Source organism: Lissotriton vulgaris, chromosome 7 (assembly GCF_964263255.1).
Source record: "Lissotriton vulgaris chromosome 7, aLisVul1.2, whole genome shotgun sequence".
In the NCBI taxonomy this organism is placed as follows: Eukaryota; Metazoa; Chordata; class Amphibia; order Caudata; family Salamandridae; genus Lissotriton; species Lissotriton vulgaris.
Window position 1 is genome coordinate 393,585,220 of NC_141695.1, and position 21,523 is coordinate 393,606,742.

The following is a 21,523-nucleotide window of genomic DNA, read 5'->3' on the forward strand; positions in this document are numbered from 1 at the left end:
TCCACACAGGAGACAAGACAATCATAAGAGGCATAAGAGGCACCCTTGCATACTGATCCCCGGGCTTGCACTCCATTTTCTGCAACACCATTGCAGTCATCATTGTGCCCCTAGCCTTAGACTCCAAGGACTAGAACTTCCTCAGTGACCTAAATTTCCCTATCGACGTCCCCAATGACAGCAACATTGCACACCTCCTCGACAGTATGAGCAGCCTTGAATTGAGCCAGATCATTCATGACTCTACTCACACACTGCAGGACACACACTGCACCCCATTTTCACCCCCACCAACCGCTTCAACTACAGCCATGTCACAGAGCTCACATGCACCAATCACTCCATCTTCCATTTCAGCATCTCCAGCCCCCGCACCGCTACCCCCAAGACGACTAGCGCCCCCCCACCGGAGGTAGAAGAAAATCTCAGAGACCAGCTGGAAGGAAACTCTCAACACCTCCAACTCCACTTCCATCACCAACCTCGAACAGGGAATGAAGAACTTCAATGCCTGGATCACCTATTGCTCTGACAGCATCATCCCAATCAAGAGCAACATCTGGAGAAAATCCTCCAAAAAAGCCATTAGGTACATCCAAGAACTCAGAACAACAAAACGAAACATCAAACAGCTAGAAAGGAGATAGCGCACCAGCAAGGACACCACCAATGGGGTAGCCTTCAAGACCTTCCTCAACCTCTACCACTGCCTATTGAGGGCAACAAGAAAAGCTCTAGCCACATGCACTGAAACCAGCTCAAACACCTTCAAGGAACTTTTCGACATCATTAGGAAATTCTCCAACCCAGGTGCCAGCGAAAGCATTTCCACTCCATCACAGGAGCTGTACGACAACCTCACCGACTTTCACGACAAGATCACAACCATATACAGAAACTTTGAACCCCAACCTATGCCTACGGACTTCCTCAACAGATATGCCATCAAAGCAACTCACACAAACCACAGACTGAGCACCTGGACCTCCTGTCCACCCAGGACCCCACCTTCACCATAAAATTCAACCACTCAGGAGCTCCCACAGACCCATGCCCGCATCACATCTTCAACCTCGGAAACCAAAGGATCAGCCAAGAACTTCTCACTCTGCTTAACATCTTCATCACCTCAACATTTCCTGACACCTGGAAACATGCCGTAGTCAGACCACTACTCATAAAAACCTATGCCGACCCCAGCGAACTCAAAAACTACCGGACAACCTCCTTGCTCCCATTCCCAGCAAAGGTACTGGAAAAGGTCATCAACAAAGCAACTCTTTACCCACCTGAAGAAGCATCAGCTACTCGATGCCTCCCAATCCAGGTTCCACAAACAACATCCAAACCCTTTTCAACCAAGGAGAAACAACAGCTCTAATCCTTCTCGACTTCTCAGGAGCGTTCAACACCATATGCCACCACATGCTGTTCAAAAGACTCCACTACATTGGCATCCAAGGAAGTACACTCAGATGGATCACCTCCTTCTTCACTGGAAGAACCTAGGAGAATCCACATCCTGCCTTTCACCTCTGAACCCAAGGAGATCACCTGCGGTGTATCCCAGGGCTCATCCCTCAGCCCCACGCTATTAAATGCATATATGTCTCTGCTGGCCAACGTTGTCAGATCCCACAGTCTCAACATAATTTCCTACGCAGACATAACCAATGACTCCAACAACACCACAGCCAGTTTCCACAGATGCTTGACAAGCATCTCAGACTGGATGAAGAATAATTGCCTGCAGCTGAACACAGACAAGATGGAACTGCTAATATTCGGTAACAGCAGGAATACATGGAATGACGCCTGATGACCATCAAACCTCGGATTCACACCCACTCCCTGTGACCACGCAAGAAACCTCGTAATCATCATTGACAAAAAGCTCACCATGATATCACAGACCAATGCCATCTCTTCTACCTGCTTCCTCACTCTGTGCATGCTGCGTAAGATCTTTGAGTGGTTTTCCCTACACACGAGATGCCCCATGACACAGGCCCTCATCACCAGCCGACATTACACCCTGCCTCAGGCAACTCCACTGGCTCCCTGTACAGAAGAGAGGCCAATTCAAGCTGCTAACACACGCACACAAGGCTGTACACAACCAAGGACTCGCCTACATTAACCACCACCTGAACTTCCACCAACCATCGAGAAAGACTGCGCTCTGTCTCCTTCTCTCTTGCCCATACTCCCAACATATTCTGAAGCAGAAATAGAGGGCACTCCTTCTGCCACATCTCTGCAAAAGACCTGGAACAGCCCCCCACACAACTCTCGACCATCACCTCACTTCCAGAATTCCAAATAGCCCTCAAGACCTGGCTGTTCGAATAAGCCTCCGGGACCTGCAAGTTTCTGGATATCCTATTAGGTGATTAGCCATCCCATATAAATACTGATTAATTGATCCCATGTGGTGATGTTCGAGCGGTCAGTACCGGGGCAAAATGAAGGCTTGTGGGGAGGCTGCAGAGACATAAGGCTCCTCCTGAAGCAGTAGAATCTGTGCCCACCCTGGAAAGGTGCTCAGCTCTGGCACACAGGGACTGAGTGTCCTGAGGCAGTGAACCCTAGACCCCTTGTTATAGAAAAATCAAATTGTATTCATTCATACAATGTGACAAATGGGGGTTCAGGATCCAAGTTTAAGTAAGGATGTTTTACGGCTTGGTATCTAGTATCAGAGCTCTCTATTTGACTCAGCTTCAGCATGAGTTGCTGTTCTGCTGCTGATTTGATTCTACCCATTCTGGTACTTGTAGTCTCACTTTAGCCAATTTGGAGAATGCAAACAAAACAAGCATTGGCAAATCCAACAGGTGTCAACGTTGGGCCCTGATGCTGTGTAGGTGGGCTAAACAATAATAAAAAAAGAAGCTTTTGAAGCAGATGGCTTAGTCATTTTGTAGGCGAGTGCACCATGCATGCACATGCCTAAAAAATGACACAGTCCCTTTTTTTTATTTTAAGTTTCTGATCCGAGTTGGATCAGTAACTAAAAAGAAAAAATATGCCAGGGAGTGGCACAGAAGCACAAAGGGGAAGCAGGCAGTAGGTGAAGCAAAAACCGAGAGGCAGGCAAAAAAACAACATGGGTGATGGAAACAGCACAGGGTGAACTCGTATGTTAAATTAATGTTCTTGTTTTCTGTTTTCTTTGTCTTTGAGGATTCAATGAGTCCACACGATGGGGGAGGACCGGAAAAAGTCCCGCAAGGAAGAAGGATCCAGGAGCACCATCAGAAGACACTGCCGAAGGCCGGGAGTTCAGGTGAGTATCTCTTCCTGACGAGGCTTAGTGCTGGCTCGTGCTCCATGAGGTTTATATAACGCGAAGATTCAAGATGGCTGCCTCAGTACATGTCTTTTCGAAATCTCGCGGGATCTCTGTATTTTTATTTTCAGTTTGCAATTCCTCCACTGCCACCAGGGAATAGGGTCATATTTGACAATACCCTAATTGTCTAACTGTAATGGGAACTCCACTACAACCAGGGACACAGGGCTTAACTAAGTATGTACATGCAATGGAACTTCCACTACCACCAGGGATATGGGATTAATTATGAAAGCACGTTCTTGATCCCCCGGGGCCTCAACATTGGCATTGGTTTAAAGCACAGTTATGTAACCAGCGGGGAAACAAGAACGGGATGTGACTGGGGTTCATGTTAGTGGGGTATGCTGAGGACCCTGGGTGTCATGAGGACGGGCTATGGCTGGGACCCTGCCACGTATCTCTACTCTATTACATCTTCCCCTGCCTGTACCCTAGTACCAATACCTATATGATAGTATCTCTCCCCCATGAATACCCTAATACGACTATACCTGTCCATACCCAAGTACATCTATCCCTACTTATTTCGTAATACCTCTTCCAGTACCAAGCTACTTCTGAATCTTCCTAGAACCCAGTTCCTTTATTCCTACTTAGACCAATGCTTTTATACCTATCTATACTCTAGAACCTATACTATAAATTATATTCTATGCCTATACCCATGCCTGCATTCTAGCACCTTGACCCACCTTATGCCCTAGAGTACCTCGCCCATTATCTGTATATAGTACAACTATCTATGCACTAGCATCTCTACCCCTTTCTATACCAAGGTATATCTACATCTACCTATATCTTACTACTTCTTCTTTTGCCTAGATAGCAGTGCCTGTAGTCTTGTATCTCTACCCATATCTGTACTTTAAGACTTCACCCCTACCCTTACCCTGGCACTTCTCCCACTCCCCATCCGTTAATAATTTCCACTTTCTCCCTACCTATTTGCTTGTTTCGTTTTCTAATTCCCTATTTCCTTTTTTATGTTATTCTTCAAATTTGTGGAGCGCAAGGGTTTCCCTCAATTTGTAAAATTCAACATATTGGAGTTTCAACAACCCACAATTTTCTCATCCATGTGCCTCAAATTTATATTTATCATCGAGTAACATACTTTAAAGTTAAGAACAGGCAAACTACACTTGACTATATATATTTACCTGCAATGTTAGCTGTTGATGCACCGGCTGCAAACATTTTGTGGCACGACTCGTAAAACTGTGAAGCCTAAACACAAAGGTAAATTCAATTTACATATGAGTAAAACTACATGTGTGGATTTATTCTTACATTTTGTAGTAAATGTACTACTTTTGGCTACTCACCATTTCCAAATGTAAATTTATTACAATGTGTAGCCTTACTTGTCTCCGCCCCGAAACAGGAGTTGAGACAGATTTATGAGTGTAAAGTTACTACTCACAAAAAGGAACCAGGAGTAACTCCAGCAGAATAAATGGCATTCAAATGTTTTAAAAATAATTACATTCATTTTAATGAGTTTAATACATAGGTTTTTATCATTTTTAATACATACTAGGTAAATACAAACATTTTACATTAGGTGTGATTTCTTAAATAAATCTTTAAAAAATGACTTTAATATATTTCAACATATTTATAACCTAAGGGCATATTATCAAGAACGGCGATAAAATTATCGCTGCTTTAGCGGCAGGAAACTGGGCTTGATAATACGTCCTTGTGAATTCCCATAGCAGCCCAGGTTCTGGTGTTAACCTGGGCTGCTATGGGAATTCCTAAGGGCATATTATGAAGCCCATTATCTCCATCTTAGCGGCAGTTTCCTGCCGCTAAAGCGGCGATAATTTTATCGCAGTTTTTGATAATATGCCCCTAAATATTTATTTCAAAAGTAAGTTAGTTGTGTAAAGTTACTGCTACTAACTTTTCATATAAAGGCAAGGTTCTCCACTGCCGGGACAAAGAACTTCCTGCAGCAAAGTGTATAGTAAATAAAAAAAGTTTATTAAATTTAAAAAATAGAACATATTTTTATGGTCCAATATTCATGTAAACTTATTTTATATATTTTATTAATTTATTTTAATTGTGCAACAAAATAAAAGAGCAACAGTACTATTACCTTAATTTTTAATTAAATAGGTGGTGCATAGATTTGTAGAAATTGCTTTTCTCTTTGCGAAGCGTAACGGTGGCGATTTGCTGGGGAGGTGTGAGATGTCCTACCTCTGCATTAAAAAGTTTAATATTTTACGACACCACTAGTGAATTGTACGCACAGGTAAAAGCACCAGTGTCCCGCCCTCGCAATATTTGGCTGCCCTTGCACACTGGCCAGATACCTCAGAACTGATTGTTCATGCTGCGGGATCTGCAGTGCACAGCCACAACACACATATTGTAACCTGGACTGTAGGCTGCATTGCACACGTATATTTACCCCAGACTCATGGGAGCCACTTTGGTGCACCACATTCATGTTCACCCACAGGGCTTCAATATCTCAAAGCGTCCCCGCCCACACACAGATCCAGACCATCCTATATGCTCTGTTCCACTTGTGTTTCAATTACCTCCCACTGCTACCGTTCTGTAGGTTGTACATCACTGGCATGTACGGCTGTATTAACAGGGGTGCATTTCTTTGTTAAGTGAAATAATCAATAACGTTTTAAAAAATGAATCAAATATTTAATTAATGTGAATATATTGAATTCCCCCAGTACAGATACACCCCCCTCTTGTGTTGATGCTGCCCCCATGCTGAACTGCACTGACTATGCATATTTTTAGCAAGCTTGCATGCTTCTCATGGGACAAGTCCCGGGTTTCTTAGTTGTGGCTGCAAGGCTCTGGCCCTTCCTGTTTTTCCCAGTTGCACCAATGAATGTTTCATTTCAGGAACAAAAGCGCCAACTGGCATGTACATGTTTCACAAGAAACTTTCCGGCCCCACGTGCATAGCACCCCTGCACTTCTTTGGGACCCTAAGCCTGGACAGCCTGCCCAGCTCTCCCACCATCCAGCACACTCCATTCTGCGTCAGAGGGGGAACTGGAAGTGGTTCCTTCCTCCTCCTGCCTCACTCCTTTGTGTTTTCACAGTGAGACACTGAGCCACAAAAGAAGGCAGGAGGAAGTGTGGCGCCTGCTCTGGTGCTTTGGAGGGCCGCAACCTCATGGGCTTCCTGGACCAGCAAGATATCTGGGGGCAGATTTACAAGCCTCTTGCGCCACGTTTGCGTCACTTTTAACATGGGAAAAGTGACGCAAATTTGGTGCAAGGGCCTTGTAAATCTGGCCCCTGGTGCCTATCGTCCACCACCAGTGGGCAACCTATAGGAAAGTGTAATGGCTCTGACAAGATAGTTGCTCTGGGGCACCGTCCATCTCCTGGAAATGACAATGGAACCTAGGAAGGGGGAGTGTGGTGTGCTCTTCTCAGGCTGCACAGAAGGCCATTCATGAGCAGTGTTGGACTTGGCCCCTTTTCCCCAAAATGTTTTGCTTTTTACCCCCTTGTTTAGGATGTCTCCCCCATGGTGAATAAAGTTGTATAGGCCATGTGAGGTATGAGATGCAATGTTTACTGTGGAAATGTAACGCCATAGTGTGTGTACTGATTTAACCCCCATTGTAAACATGCACCCAATGAAATGCTGTATCTGAAATGGCTGCCATGGCTGTGCGTTGTGCCACCTGACTGCAGTGGGTTAGCGGTCTAGACGTTAGGTACCCAGCCACCCCAGCATTTGGAGGGAAAGCCTGGCACCCAGGGTGCTCTACTCCACCCCCTGAGCCAGTTTGAACCAGTTCGCCAGAGAATTCCAGAGGTTCTGGCACTGTCTGGTAGGTGGGGTGAGGGGGTTATAAATAAGGGGGATGTGCCACCATGTGCTGAGACAGAGCTGGGACAGGAACGTGAGGGGACCTGCTGCTAGGGAATACCGCCACTTGGGACTGTGTGCTGGACCCTGCACCCATCCATCACCCCTCTACTGTTCCCAGGGCTAGTGGAAGCCCCACTTCAGAAGTTCAGGTAGCTGTTCAGCAGGAGGGCCACGCTGCAGTGGAGGATGGTGTCAGCCTACCACCTTGTTTTGATGAAGCCCCCACTGACTGTTGACCTGGCCCAGTAGTGCCTACTGCTCTGTCCCCCTGGCCCCCTGAAGAAGGAGGGCCCACCTAGGTCCCTGAAACTGCCGGGACCTTGCGCCACGCAAGCGCTGCGCCCAGAAGCACATAGAAGGGTAGGAGCACCTTAGACTCGCCCCCCTAGGAGGTGAGGAGTGTTACTCTGGGGTTTGCTGCTGGGACTGTCCGCCCCCCTTTCGCTGTGCACCTGGAAGCGTTGGGCCTAGAGGAAGCGCTGTGTGCCAAAGCGCTGTGCCGCCTGGAGGCGTTGTGGGTCCCCAAAGAAATGTTGTCTGCTAAGTGCTATGATCTTGGAAGTGCTGTGCTGTTAAGGAACTGATTTCCTGGCCTAAGAGAATGGCTGCCTGCTAAGTGCTATATTGCATGATCCTACAGCGCTGGATTAAGAGGACTGTGCCTCCAAAGTGCTGTGCAAGATGCTGCCCCTGGTGCTAGTTTCAATAAAAGTGGGTGCCTACCCCGCGCTGGCAAAGAGGAAAGAAGCACCGCCGCCACCCGGGCCAGAAAAAGGCGAGTGCCGCATTTTGGCGCCATTAATTAAGCCCGCATATTGCCACCTCAGGAGGGACTACGTGGAAACCAACGGGAGCCTACCCCGTGGTTTGAACATTGAAGCGGAAGGAGCCTTCCCCTCATTGCCGCCCGGGGGAAACTCACCCAGATCACCGTAGCTGCCGGGGGGTAAGCGCTGTTGTCGAGGAAGCGCTGCGTGCCCCCCGATCACCGATGTGGCCCGGGAGAGGTGATAGAGACTTTGCGGGCCTTTGCGGCGGTGACCTCCGCCAGGCTGGAGGTCACCGCCGCAGCCCCGAAGGCTGGGAAGGGCCGCCGCAGAATTGAAGAAAGGCTTCACCAGGCCTGAGGTACGCCGGGAGGGGCGCCGGCCGCGTCATCGGCCCCCAAAATGCAGCGCACCGATTGGTTGTCCGACCAGGAGGCCACCAGGAAGATCTGTCCCGTGCTGTGGAGGGAGCTGATTGAGGCCCGGGTCCCCGGAGGGAACCCGGGTGAACCTCGAGGCGGTGCAGGGCTCCCATGGTGTGAAGGGAGCCCCGGGTTGCGGAGGGACGCCAGGCGGGTGCCTACCTCACACTGGCCAAGCCGCTGCCGACGACCCCTGCGGCCTCGCGGAGGCCGCTTTGAAGTCCCGGGTCCCCGTGAGGCAGAGGAGCCCGGGTGAAGGTGGAAGAAGCCAGAAGCCCCGGGCCGCCCGAGGAGGAGCCTGGGTGAGAAGCTAAGCTGCTGGCGGGGCTCCTACGAGGAAGAGGAGAGCCCCGCAGAGCCCACCGATACTGAGTGAGAGGGAGAAGGAACCTCGAGGCACGATGCCGGTGCGTGCCCCTCCTCTGCAGCGTGCGAGAGGAACCTAGACCCCAGGAGAGCCCTACGGAGTGTGCAGCCGCCCTGAGAGTGGTGGTTGGGGGGTTGGAGTCGGGGCACAGGGTCGGTGCCCGCCCCCGGGACCAGGGTGCTGTTGGGGGGGCTTTCCCAGGCCCGACCTTATGTAGTTGGACACCACTGCCCTGCTGGACAGAGGGCAGTGGCAACGACTGGGGGCAGTCTGGACCTCTGCGCCCCAGGTGGAGGAGGACACTTATCGGGAGCTCCGTGTGATCCCAGGGATTGCCATGTTGACACCCTGCCTAAGCCGTGACTACGTCATGCTCATTATTGGTGGAGCCTGAGGCAGATCCTGATCCCCAATATTTAGGCTAATGGTCTATGTTCCCCTACCACAGTGATGTATGCCGATGATCTATACCGGCCTATTGCTTTACACTGACAAGGTGACATTGAGCTCATGGTGAGGCTTCCTGTTGTGGGTATACTTCTGGCCGTGCCCAGGTGCTCAGGTTGATGCCCCATATTAAATGTGATTATGCCTGCCTAGGCCAGATGTTGGTATTGCGTGCCTGTTGTTCCCTTTTGCAGGAGGCGCTAATACAAGTCATGCCGTGTTTATGCCTAATGTTTTATTTTATGCTTTCAGCCTACTTCTAAGGTGATGCCAAGGATTAATGACTGTGTTTGCCCTGCAATACTGACCCTGTGTTTCATGCCAATTGATAACGTTCTTTTTATTTCAGCTTGGAAACTAATGGACTCACCTTTTTTTTGCTTTGCCCATTTTCCCTGTAAATAATCCCCCGGTATCCATTGCCCTGGCGCCCGTTGGCGCCCTATTGTGATTACTGTGCATTACTGTGTTTTACCTTTGCCGGTTGGACCTAATACAAAGTTATTTTTTTTCCAACCAGAACTGGCGTTGTGTCTCTTTGTGTGGTGTGCCTGGTGTGTCGTCTGTGGGTACTGCGTGGATGCTTCACACATGTCCTCAGGCGTTTGGCCTGCTCGCTCTGCTCCATGCTACCCCCCGTAGAATTGGTAACCCCATTTCTAACAAGCAGCCATCACAAACACAGATTATTCCATCCACAAGGGCCTTTTCGCATGGTTGTTTTGTGTCATGTTTTGCTCACAGAGGTGTGCTCCAGCGATCAAGATTGCTCGTTTATGGGTTTCGGTCCTCAAAACTATTGGTGATTAATCTGGGGTTTATAGTTGTAAACAGGTCTTCCTCCACTGATGCAGGTCTTCGGGGACCTGCTCTCCTCCTACTAGCTTATCGTGGCACGTGGGCCTGGACTCTTCTAAGAACAGCACCTCATGGCTCTCAAAGCAGACTACACTGCAGCCATTAACTGTTCCCTGGGCCTCCTGCCCACTTGCATTCCGCATGAGGTATTACCTTTCATGGGACCTCCAGCCACAACTAGTCCACAGACGTCTAAGTGATTCCTCTCCTCCAGGGTCTCCAGCAAGTGCACCCTGGACTGTCCTCAGAGGGAGCGCAGAGGCCAGTACCATTGGCTTTGAAGACAATGTCCACAGAGTCTCAGAAAGAACAAACCTGAAGTCATCTTCAGGCAGACGTGCATCCACACCATTGCTCTTCCCTTCGAATCATTGACAGACATTTCATAGGAGCAGCCAAGAGGCTGCCTCATCTGCGGCACATAATCTTGGAAATTGTCAACATGGCAGAATCAGGCAATGGTCTGCAAGAGATATCCCAATGACCTAACTCTGCCCCTCACTAAAACTGCAAAACTTCCTGCCAAAGGTACCACAGGTGACTGGTGCTTGACATCTGCCTGTTTCCCATTTGTTCCTTTGATAAAGGCATGCCCAGGTTTGTCAGTGAGAGTCAGCTCATCACCAGACTCTTCCTCTACCCCTTTTCCAGGATAAGGCTTGTTCCACCAAATGTGCCTGTTGTCCAGGGATAACTCTGAACTTCCTGCTGGCCAACAGAGTAGTTACCTTGGACCAGCAGGGCATGTTCAAATCCTGAATCTCATTAAGGCTAGCTCGAGGAAATATTTTGAAAATCAAAGTACATGACAGAGCAAAAATATGGGCAAATTAATATTTTATTTGCTCTGAGAACCTTTTAAAACTTAGGAAAGGCCATGTCAATTATTTCTTTATATTGAGCCACACCAAAATAAATATTTTGTGCAGTTTTCAACTGAAGTGTAAATACGGTGGGGCAGCACTCAGACTTAAACTTTTGTCAAAATTGAAGGTGTTATTTCTTATTGAATGCTCTATCAAATTATATGGTGTATACAGTACATAACCAATGTATTTACTGTTCCAGTCTCAGGAGTTGAGATTTCACAGCTACTCTTCAATACCAGTCACCAACGCCCTTTCTAATATACTCTGGAAATGTGAAGATGAACCAGTGATCAAGTATATACCCAGAGAGGAAGGGAGGCAGCAGGAGAAAACAGTGAGAACAAGACTTTGTTCAACGGCAGCTAGAGTCTTTGGTTCAAAGCTGAGGAGGTATAGCAGAAGGTCAGAAGATTTTGTCAAAAGGTATCAGCGTCTTGAGACCCTCATGGGTGAGAAGCCACGCTATACAAAATCCTGATTGATTGAAAAGGTGGGATTGGGTAACCACTTAAGGCTGTAATACTGCAAAACATATCACATCATCATCAGATTCAGTCTTTTGTGAACCACTACTTCAACAACCTATACCAGCTCACAGACTGCTGAGGTATTACCTGCTTCTCCAAAACTAAAGGTGCTGAGGGACTTAAGTTTGACAGAGATACAACCCTCATACACAGGAAAAGCTGAATGGAACATATCATCACACAAAAGGCAAGAGAGATAAAACAGTACAGAAAATAACAGCCACCGTGAACGCTAACAGAAATGAGGGACCAACCAAAACAACTATGGGACCGAACAAAACAACTATGAGTGACAAAGTAAGGTAGGCACAAACGTATGTGAACAAGATGATATCTTAAAACACACAAGACATTGTTAGGTAATCTGTCTAGTTCTGAATCTGCCTATGTAGCATCAGAAACTTTGATGTGCTAATTGTTGCTTGACATTTCCTCTTGTGTCCCGTCCATGTTCCATGTAACAACCTCCATAGGCTATTCCTTCACCTCTTCCATAGACCTCAGCAGGGTTCTCAGCATTCAAATAAGCACTTTCAGTATTGGGAAATCACATACATACTAAACAAAGTCAGCCCTGCAGTACTACACATATCACTGTGTTCAAGAATCCAAGTGTGAAATACTCTAATGACCATGATGTTTAAAGATTTCATTCTCATGTAGTGAATGAATATGGGAGCTGTGCCCCATATGGCAATATATTGATTGCAGCTGTGCACACCCTCATCATTATGATTACTATGATGTGCCAAATAGTGGTTCATATTAATTAATGCATACATTTCTCTCCTGTTTCTCCTTGGTGTCTTCTCTGCCCCGCTAGTAGCACTTTGTAGGAAAGTAGGATCTGCCTCTATGGTTACCCACGCTTCTTCCCTGGTGCTAAGCTGTTATTGAATAATCTGACTGGGATCCTGCTAATCAGGACCCCAGTCTATCTGCTTTCTCCCTAAATTGTTATGTTCAGTACTTAGGTACATTCCAGATTGGATACTGGGGTACCCTTATAAGTCCCTAGTATATGGCACTAAGGTACCCAGGGCATAGGCACCCCAGAGGTCCCCCATGGACAGAAGCATGCATTATGCCACCCATTCACAATGGAACTACAGGTCTGCCATTGCAGCCTGTGTAAGCTGGTGCTAGCACCACTTACTAAATATATAGGTTTCCTATATCTAGGGTCACTGCACTTAAAACCTATACGTTACCCCTATAGCAGGCCTTTGCAATCTTCAAGGTAGGGTACTTAGTTCTAAGTGAGATGGTGCCCCTGCATGAGCAGGACACACCTATAGCATATGGAGTCCATTCTGCCAGGTTGTGAGTGAAGCAGCCATATACCATATAAGGGGCACCGCGTAATTACGCGATGAGCATCTCGAAACTGGCTGCAACAAATCTTATCATGTTTGGTATCAAACATGTTGGAATCATACCTCCCACACCCTAAATGGTGTAGGAGGTATGATTCCGAGCACTGGAAGAGCTCTCAGTGTTGCTGGTGCCAACCTTCCACGCCGGACAGCACAAAATGGTTGCTGACAACCAGAGACACATTTCTGTCCCTCCTGCTGCCGAGCCGAGCTCAAGCAGGGGAAGGCAGAACAATAGGCATCCTGTCACAGGGCGGTGTGACGACTCCCAGACAGGATTTATTGTATTGGGACTAGGTGGGTGCACTTGCCAGGGCCACTAAGTCTGCATGAGGGGCACATTTGGTGTCCCTGTGCATAGTCCAGTTCAAACCAGTCCTAGGAGCCATTGGCATCCTTCCAAAGCCTGTGGGCATCAAAGACACCTGAAGGAATCTCCCTTGGAGTAAGGGAGTCACTCCCCTGCATTCTTAGGCACTGCAACAAAGTCTACCTGTCTGCTGATCCTGAGCTCCTCCAGACTCCGTATGGTTCTGCAACACAAGTAGTGATTTTGCACAGCTCTCGAGGCCTACCCTGCCCTCTCATGAGTTTGAGGCCAGTATCCCTCATGGGGGTTGCAATAACCGAATCCTTGTGCTCTGCATCAACTTGCAGTTACAAAGGCTTCTTAGCTTCCTTCCAAGAAAACCTTTGGGCTCATAGTAGCCCCAACCTTGAGCATCTCCAGTGACCAGAATCTTGGGCCACACCGCATTGTGTGCATCATGGACTGCATCCGTTGGTGAGCTGCTTGAGGTCCTCTCGCAACTCCAGTGCCTCCGGCTTGTGGGTCCATTTGTGGGTCACCTTTGCTTCTCTTGGGGTCCCCTAAATTTTAAGGGCCGGCACTGACCCCCCTCTGCTTGTGGTGAGTCCCCTGGACCATGCTGGCCCCGACATTGCTCTTAATTTTGCTACTGCATTGGTTGCATTTGCCAACGCTTGTTGGTTCTCCTGCCAGACATCGACCCCTCAGCACTCAACATCCTTCATTGGACAGCTTGTGCACAGCTCCTGGTCTTCCTCAGTGTCGCCTGGTCCTCACAGCTGCAGAGTCAAGGTCATCGTCATCCTTCCTGCAACACCCGACATCAGAAAGCATTTTCTTCCAAGTCTCCTGATCACTCCTGAGAAACGTAGACTCTGTCCCCTCTGCTTGCAGGTACCTCTCATCTAGAATCCAGCTTCGGATTCCAAAGGACACTTTCTCCCTCACCAGCAGCTGCACTTTCCTGAAGTTCTCCATTGGGTTCAACTGCGGTTTCCGACGCCACTTCACATGTATTCACCCGGCTTCCCTGATGTAGGTAATGTCGGTACTAGGGTATCCACGGGTGGGGTGGCTCTCCAACCTTCTGTTGTCCACAGGTTTCTTCAGGGTTCACCGTGAAGGGTCCTTAACTTTAAAAAATCCAACCCCAACTTACACGTAGACTTGTACAGAGCATGCAGTCGTGTTCCCACACTGAACATGCTCTCCATGCTGTTCCTAGTCACTCACCTTGAATGGTTCCTTGGGTCCCCAGCACTTCTACATCCTCTCAGGATTGTTTTGACCCAAGTTGTGGTTCTTATACCATTTTCTAAGTATATGGTTTGGTACCCACCCCCGGGGTCCGCTGTGTATTCTGTGGTATTTACTGTGTTTCTTTGCAAAGTATTGTGTGCATTGTGATTATCTCAGGGTAGGAGATATCTAAACGTTTTAGAGTATATTATAATAAATACATATTTTTATAACTATCTTGTGTGGTTCTTTTTCACTTAATCTATACTATAAGATTGAAGTCTGGTAAAACAAGCTGCTTCACACTCCTTCTGGACTAAGCCTGAAGGCAGCTCTCCACACCTCCCAGTTAGCGAGCTTTCTAAGGTTGTTTAAGACCTCTTAATCCCTTCGATGCTGATGACGAGCTCAGCTCTTCATCAGCCATGGGGACGTGTGCGGATGACGAGCTGAGCTCGTCATCTAACGCGGCTTTTTTCAAAAAGCTGCGTAGCGCGAAAATTACCGCCGCAGCGACGAGGTTAAATCCCCATAAGGTTTTCTGGACTGGTGCAAGGTACCCACTCACATTAGTGGACATCACATACCAGACCAGTTCCTCACACACTTCCTTTGAAATTAAGGTTCTGCTATCTTGAACACATCAGTAAATCTCTCTACACTGTCTTTCTCACCCTGCTGTATATTTAAGAGGAGAACATTGATGTTCCTCTGCAATAAAGGGCATACAGTAAATACACCAGGATAGTTGGACACTGCAACTTGTCATTGTCTTTGAGGCGTTTGCGTCAACTAGTCCACAGGCCTGAAAGGTGTAAGCAGCAGTTAGCTCCTTCCAGCGTTTCACATCTTTTTATATTAGTGACATATTGGCTGAGGCAGATCAGCCCCAGCCTGAGAAGCCCTGCCTCCTTTTAAACAGATCTGTTCTCACAGAGCTTCTGCTTGATGTTCTCCCTTCCTGAAGTACCATCTCCTGCTGCATGGTACATCTCTGCAGGTTTTGATGTTGCCTCCCTTATGCTAACGGTTGATTTCATATCTTCCTTTGTTTGTATTAGAGCTATTAGAGTGGGTTAAATAGGGCTATTTACATCAGCTCAGCTAGTTCATAATTCACACTCTCCTGAGTTCTAGCCTATGGTAGGTCCTGCATACTGTTGGAAACTCAAGTTTTTACTCGTTTATCATTTACCTGAGATACTTTGAAAAGTTTAGGGTCACAACTGACTTACAGATTTTTAGAAAGCTGTAGTTGTCTCCCAGAGCTCGGAGCATCAATACACAGAGAGAGGAGCTAATGTCCAGCCCCCTCAGCCATTGTTTGTTAGAGTCAATGCCATGTTAATCAGCCAACATTATAGCCATTGGTTGTTGTAGTTAACAGTCTTGGCAAAATGAGTTGGATCTCTGAGTGCAAATCAGAAAGGCATTCAGTATTTTTGATTGATAGTGATAGACTTGAAAATGCTCTTAGGACTACTGAGTGATAGCGCAAATCTGCATATGTACGGGAGTTATGAGGCGAATGTCAACCCACATATTAATTTTTGAGATATCCGAGATGTTCTTGGCACAATGGAGCCAACTTCGGTGAAATTTTGGGTGTAATGATTCTTGCCATTTTTAATATCATCACTTTCTGTTGTCTGAGATCTTTGCCTATAAGATAGGTGCAACCTGTTTCTCCCTTGCACTTCCAAAAACCCTGTCAACTGTCCCCCTCACACCCACTGCCCCTCTCATCTCTCTACCACTGCCACACTGCCACTACCCCCTCTCATCTAGCAATCCCACTACCGCTCTCATCCCTCCCTCACACTCCATATCTTCTCTCTGCACTGCCTGCTCACACATACTGAGCACAGTTCCTTTCCCATGCCTTTTCAAAGTTTTCGTCCCTAAAACCTGTGCTCTCCTCTTCTTAGGGTGTCTTCTGCATACACAGGCGCTCCCTCTTTATGAGTCTGGGGCCCGCTCTTCCCTTTTTTCTCTCTCGCACACTCTTTCTGCTCCTCTGTCTGCAGGTCATTCAACACTTCCTGCACAAACTACTTTCCCCTCTATATCATCCTTTCTATCTATTCCATGCAGCGCTTACCCCTATTTATTCACCATGCCACATAATTCCACTACACAAATAAACTCCACACAATTCCACCCCTTGCAATTCCACAACTAACAATTCCAATAAACCCACAAAAGCCCACTCCACACCACATACATCTATTACACTCCAAACGAAAACACATAGATAGTAGACACTGTCAATTACAACGGCAATACCTCTAACGCTTCCAAATGAGAGACGTATTGCTTTGCACGCGCTTGTTGTTCTTGGAGCCATTTTGGCCCTTTCGTTTCCTTTATGGTCGGCTAGTTTAAGTGGTTACAGGTGGGCAGAGGCTTGGTTTTATGTGTTGTCTCTTGAAGCAGGTGTGAAGTGGTGGGCAGTCAAGTTGGCATGATTGTGGAGCAAAGTTACTGTTGTTGCCATAGGTGAATAGAGAATTGTGGGGTGTCAACCAAAAGTTAATCCTGGATGAAACAAGGAATTTAAAGTTAGGCTGTAGGAATGTACATAGTCAGATCTTAATAGATGTAGGGTAAGAGGTAGGAAAATTAAAGGTCAAAATATCAATAGCAGGGAAGGACTTAGGAAATTGTAAGATAAATATAAAAGGGGACAGATACTTTAGTAATGGGGGATTAGTGACGGTAGGAGGCTTTGTGTATAGTGAGGTTTGGTTTGGATTTGTTAAGGCAAAGGCCTAATGTTTATTTTGTGATGCACAACTGGTTTCAATAAAGCACCTGGCGACTTCTCGTGTTGGTGGGGTTTCTCCGCTGCCTTGGGTTTGTTGCCGCGACTTTTCCCTCATTGCACTTTTTTTTGTTTTCTACGTGTACGTTTTCGGGTTCCCCATCCCCCATATACTGAAAGGTTGTCTTGTTGGTTTTGTATGTGTTACCTTTTCCATTATGAAGGGCTCTTATTTTCCTTCCTGCGAAACCTGTCCCATATTACCATTTCTAATGATCATGCCTTACAAACACTCTTTCCAAATGCCTTCACGAGCCTGTTTATAGGTAAAACTAATAAAAATGGGCATTAAACAAAACCAAATACAGGTTTACTTAAAAAATGTGGAAGAGCAACCCATAGGAATAAGCAGGAGAGGAAATGTTAATGAAACAAGTTGTCCTCTGGTTTTTATTTGCAGTTTGTTTCCCGGTATGCTCCGCTGTTGTACAGATATTCGTGGAACGCCTGTAAGGATTCCTTGAATGTATGTTCCACACTCATGGTTGTTCAAAGCTCTGTACGTTTTCGGGTTCCCCATCCCCCATATACTGAAAGGTTGTCTTGTTGGTTTTGTATGTGTTACCTTTTCCATTATGAAGGGCTCTTATTTTCCTTCCTGCGAAACCTGTCCCATATTACCATTTCTAATGATCATGCCTTACAAACACTCTTTCCAAATGCCTTCACGAGCCTGTTTATAGGTAAAACTAATAAAAATGGGCATTAAACAAAACCAAATACAGGTTTACTTAAAAAATGTGGAAGAGCAACCCATAGGAATAAGCAGGAGAGGAAATGTTAATGAAACAAGTTGTCCTCTGGTTTTTATTTGCAGTTTGTTTCCCGGTATGCTCCGCTGTTGTACAGATATTCGTGGAACGCCTGTAAGGATTCCTTGAATGTATGTTCCACACTCATGGTTGTTCAAAGCTCCGCTTGTATTCCACTTCAGCTGATGTGGGGCCGCCTGCCTTTGGGCATTAACTTAATAGAAGCGCTATTTTCTCCTAAGGAGCGAGTCGTGTTCTAAATGCACTCACGGGGTTATCATTTTCATTAAGAGTTGTCATGTCCTTTGTCTCCTTTATCACCTAATTGTAAAACCATTCTCCTGATTTTAAGAGGTTATCTGATTAAAGAGGTTAGAATACTCCATGCTCACCGCTTGTTCTTCCACGTGGCCTCTGTTTGACCCTGGAAGCCATTTTAGTTTATGTAGTGTGAAACAATGACAGATGGTGCTCTCTGTGGGGCTTACACTGGAGTGGATTGTTTACTGTGTGCTCACATTTTGAAAGCAGTATAAAAACTATATCACAGCCATGAGCCCCTCAGTCCCCGATCTACTTCATTTTGATTTTTCAAGAGAAAACCAAAGAAGGCTCGGCAGTTTGTACCTACAAACGGGGCAGGGTCATGTCCTGTGGAAGACTTGACTCTTCAGGGCTCTCAATCTGGCATTCTTTGTTAATATTAAACCTACACTCTAAGCGGCTCATTTACAAGCCCTGAACGCCAGCGAAACGTCACTTTTAATGATGCTCTGGCGGAAAGCACTGCAGAGCCAAATCTACGGGGCCACGTTTAGACACTCTTTGTGGCGTTTCATGGCCTCGTAGGTATGTGTGAGGCAACGCAGAGCAAGTCAATGCGTTGCATCACACTGCGATAGGGCGCGTACCATGGGTGTTACGGGGGTCTTCACACGTAACACCCATGGTAATTGACACATTCCAAGCTTTACTCCATACTGTAAATCTGGAAATGGGTCAAAAGCATATGCCTCCCCAGGGGTGGCGTAACAGTTGTTTTTGTGAAGAAAGATGTCCGTTCCTGCATGAAAATAATCAGATTTCAAGACAGGCACCCTTGCACCATGGTGCAATTGTGCCGGCATTGGCACTAGGCAGACATTTTTGCACAGCACAGTAAAAGAGGACAGGAATGCTCCATATCTTATAGATACAGTGAATTCCTTCCCTTTTCTTTTGATGTAGGGCAGTGCCACAGGAAGGCTAGATGCGCTGCCCTATGCAGGGCCGGACTGAGAACCAAAACCGCCCCGGCAAAGTGGTCGGCCGGCCCCCCGTGGGGAGGTTGGGGGTGCCGTCGAGCTCTTTCCAGGGCCGGTTTTAGGCCGATTTTGTTGCAGGGCCGATTTTGCAGCTATGCTGCATAAACGGCCCTGTAACAAAAACGGCCCCCAGGGGCCCAAAACCGCCCCCCACCCTTGCGGCGCACCGGGGGATTGCCTGGTGCCCACAACAGCCAGTCCGGCCCTGCCCCTATACCATAAAAGAGTAAAGGAGGCGGCAAATATTCATAAGTAGCTCAACATGATTCAATCAAAAATAACAAACTTAATATTTAGTTTCTTCAGCAGTATCCTTGACAAATGTATTTGTAAATAATCCAACTTTTTTACCCCTTTATTTATGTGTTTTCCATAAATTTGATGCGTGAAATAATTCCTAGTCACTAGACATTATAGAGGAGCATGTGACGCTTCTCTTTTATAATTCTGGCAAGGTCAAAGGTAGTGCAAGAATTGACTCTTTCCCTTCCCTAATGGACATCCATTTTGCTCCTATGAGGCCTATTTTTGGTGTTTTCCTTTGCTGGAATGTGAATGTAATTTTGGCAGATGTAGGACCTCATTAAGACTAGAGTGATAAATACAAGTCTTCCCATGCACTACAGAAACAGGATTTAACAGGTATGATAAATTCAGCAATTAATATTTATAGCACATAATAATTTTGCATTGACAGAGTTTTTTTGCTGGTGCTATAATTATTGGTCCATGTTATTTTTCATATTGGGAAATGGCGCATGTGCAGAACAGCAAAAAGATACCACTTTTGTAATTTTGAGCAAAAAGCGAGAGGCAGGGGCTGCTCCTCCGTTTGAGCGGAGGAGCTCGCGCCACTGTAATGCCCCTGAGAGAAAAATAAAATGGTAATACAATTACTTCATTATCATTTTGTTTTTCTTCACCCCGTCCCGAACAGAGGGTCAGAATTTGGGAGGGGCTGCTGCTGACTGGCAGCAGCAGAGAGAGCAGGGCACTTTCAGTTTAAAGCGTGCATGACTTTTTGGCCGGCCATTTTAAACGTCTCCAACACAGCGGTCTTAACACAGCTAGGTTAGCGCTTCAGAGCGCTATGTAGCACTGAGTGAGGCTGATCCCACCAATCCTAGCACTGCTCTCATACTGGTGAGAGCAGTGCAAGGATTTGTTTGGGAGTTTGGAGCCTGCCTGCCTGCCTCGATGAGAGAAGACCATCGAGGAGGACATTGCGTCACGCTCGCAGGTAAATGCTTTTAATTATTTAATTTTTTTAATGTTCCACCTCCCCTACCACCCTCAGGACATGCCAGCAGCCACAGTAAAGGGAGGAGGCCACTACCCGAGAAAGACAGTGCAAAACAACTTGGATAAGTGCATCCAGCACAGTGGACACCAAAGAACCGGAAGACTGCACCTTGAGGCATTCAGGCAGCTGAATTTCATTCAGGAATCACCAAGGAATTTGTGTGTTAAATCCAATGCCATCCTCACCACAAAAGCCCCAACAAGTTGAAGGATAGTGTCAGACAGATGGTATTGACCCCGACAGAATTATGGGGCATCGAATTCTCAAAACACCCCAAAAACACTCACACGCCTATTGAAGGACATACTGAGAAGATAAATGAAATGCTGAGTTATCCACATGAACTGGAGGATGACAACAAGTAGTACAATGACTTTAAACGAATGGTGACAAAACACAAGGAGAGCCTAGCAACCGGGGGACAACAACCACCAAAACTATTACTTAGGTTATGGAATTAAAAAGTCCTGAACACCTTGGACATATTTTCAGTAGAGCTCTCCAGTCCTCCTCAAACGAGGACTGAAGAGTACTAGTAGACACGAGAATGGTAAGAGAGTTTAACAGAGAAGCCAAAAGAATAGCCTGTAACATATAATGGTATTTGCAGGCGCATCCAAGTATGGAGGTTATGGTGTAGAAATAATGGGCCTCATTTATGAAAAGTGACGCATCGCTGTGTGAAAACAGCGATGCGTCACTTTTCATTGCACCCTCCTTGCGACATGCTGGATGCGTCATATTTACAGTATGACGCATCATGTCAAAAGGAGTTACAGAAACTTCAGTATTTCTCATGTATCTGTAGGCGCAAAAATGACGCATTGCTGAAGTGTGTCACAAAAGTGACGCAACTCCAGCAATGGGTCATTTGAAATGGGCAAGTCACATTACACATGGTCTGGTTCTACCGACCACCCCCTCCC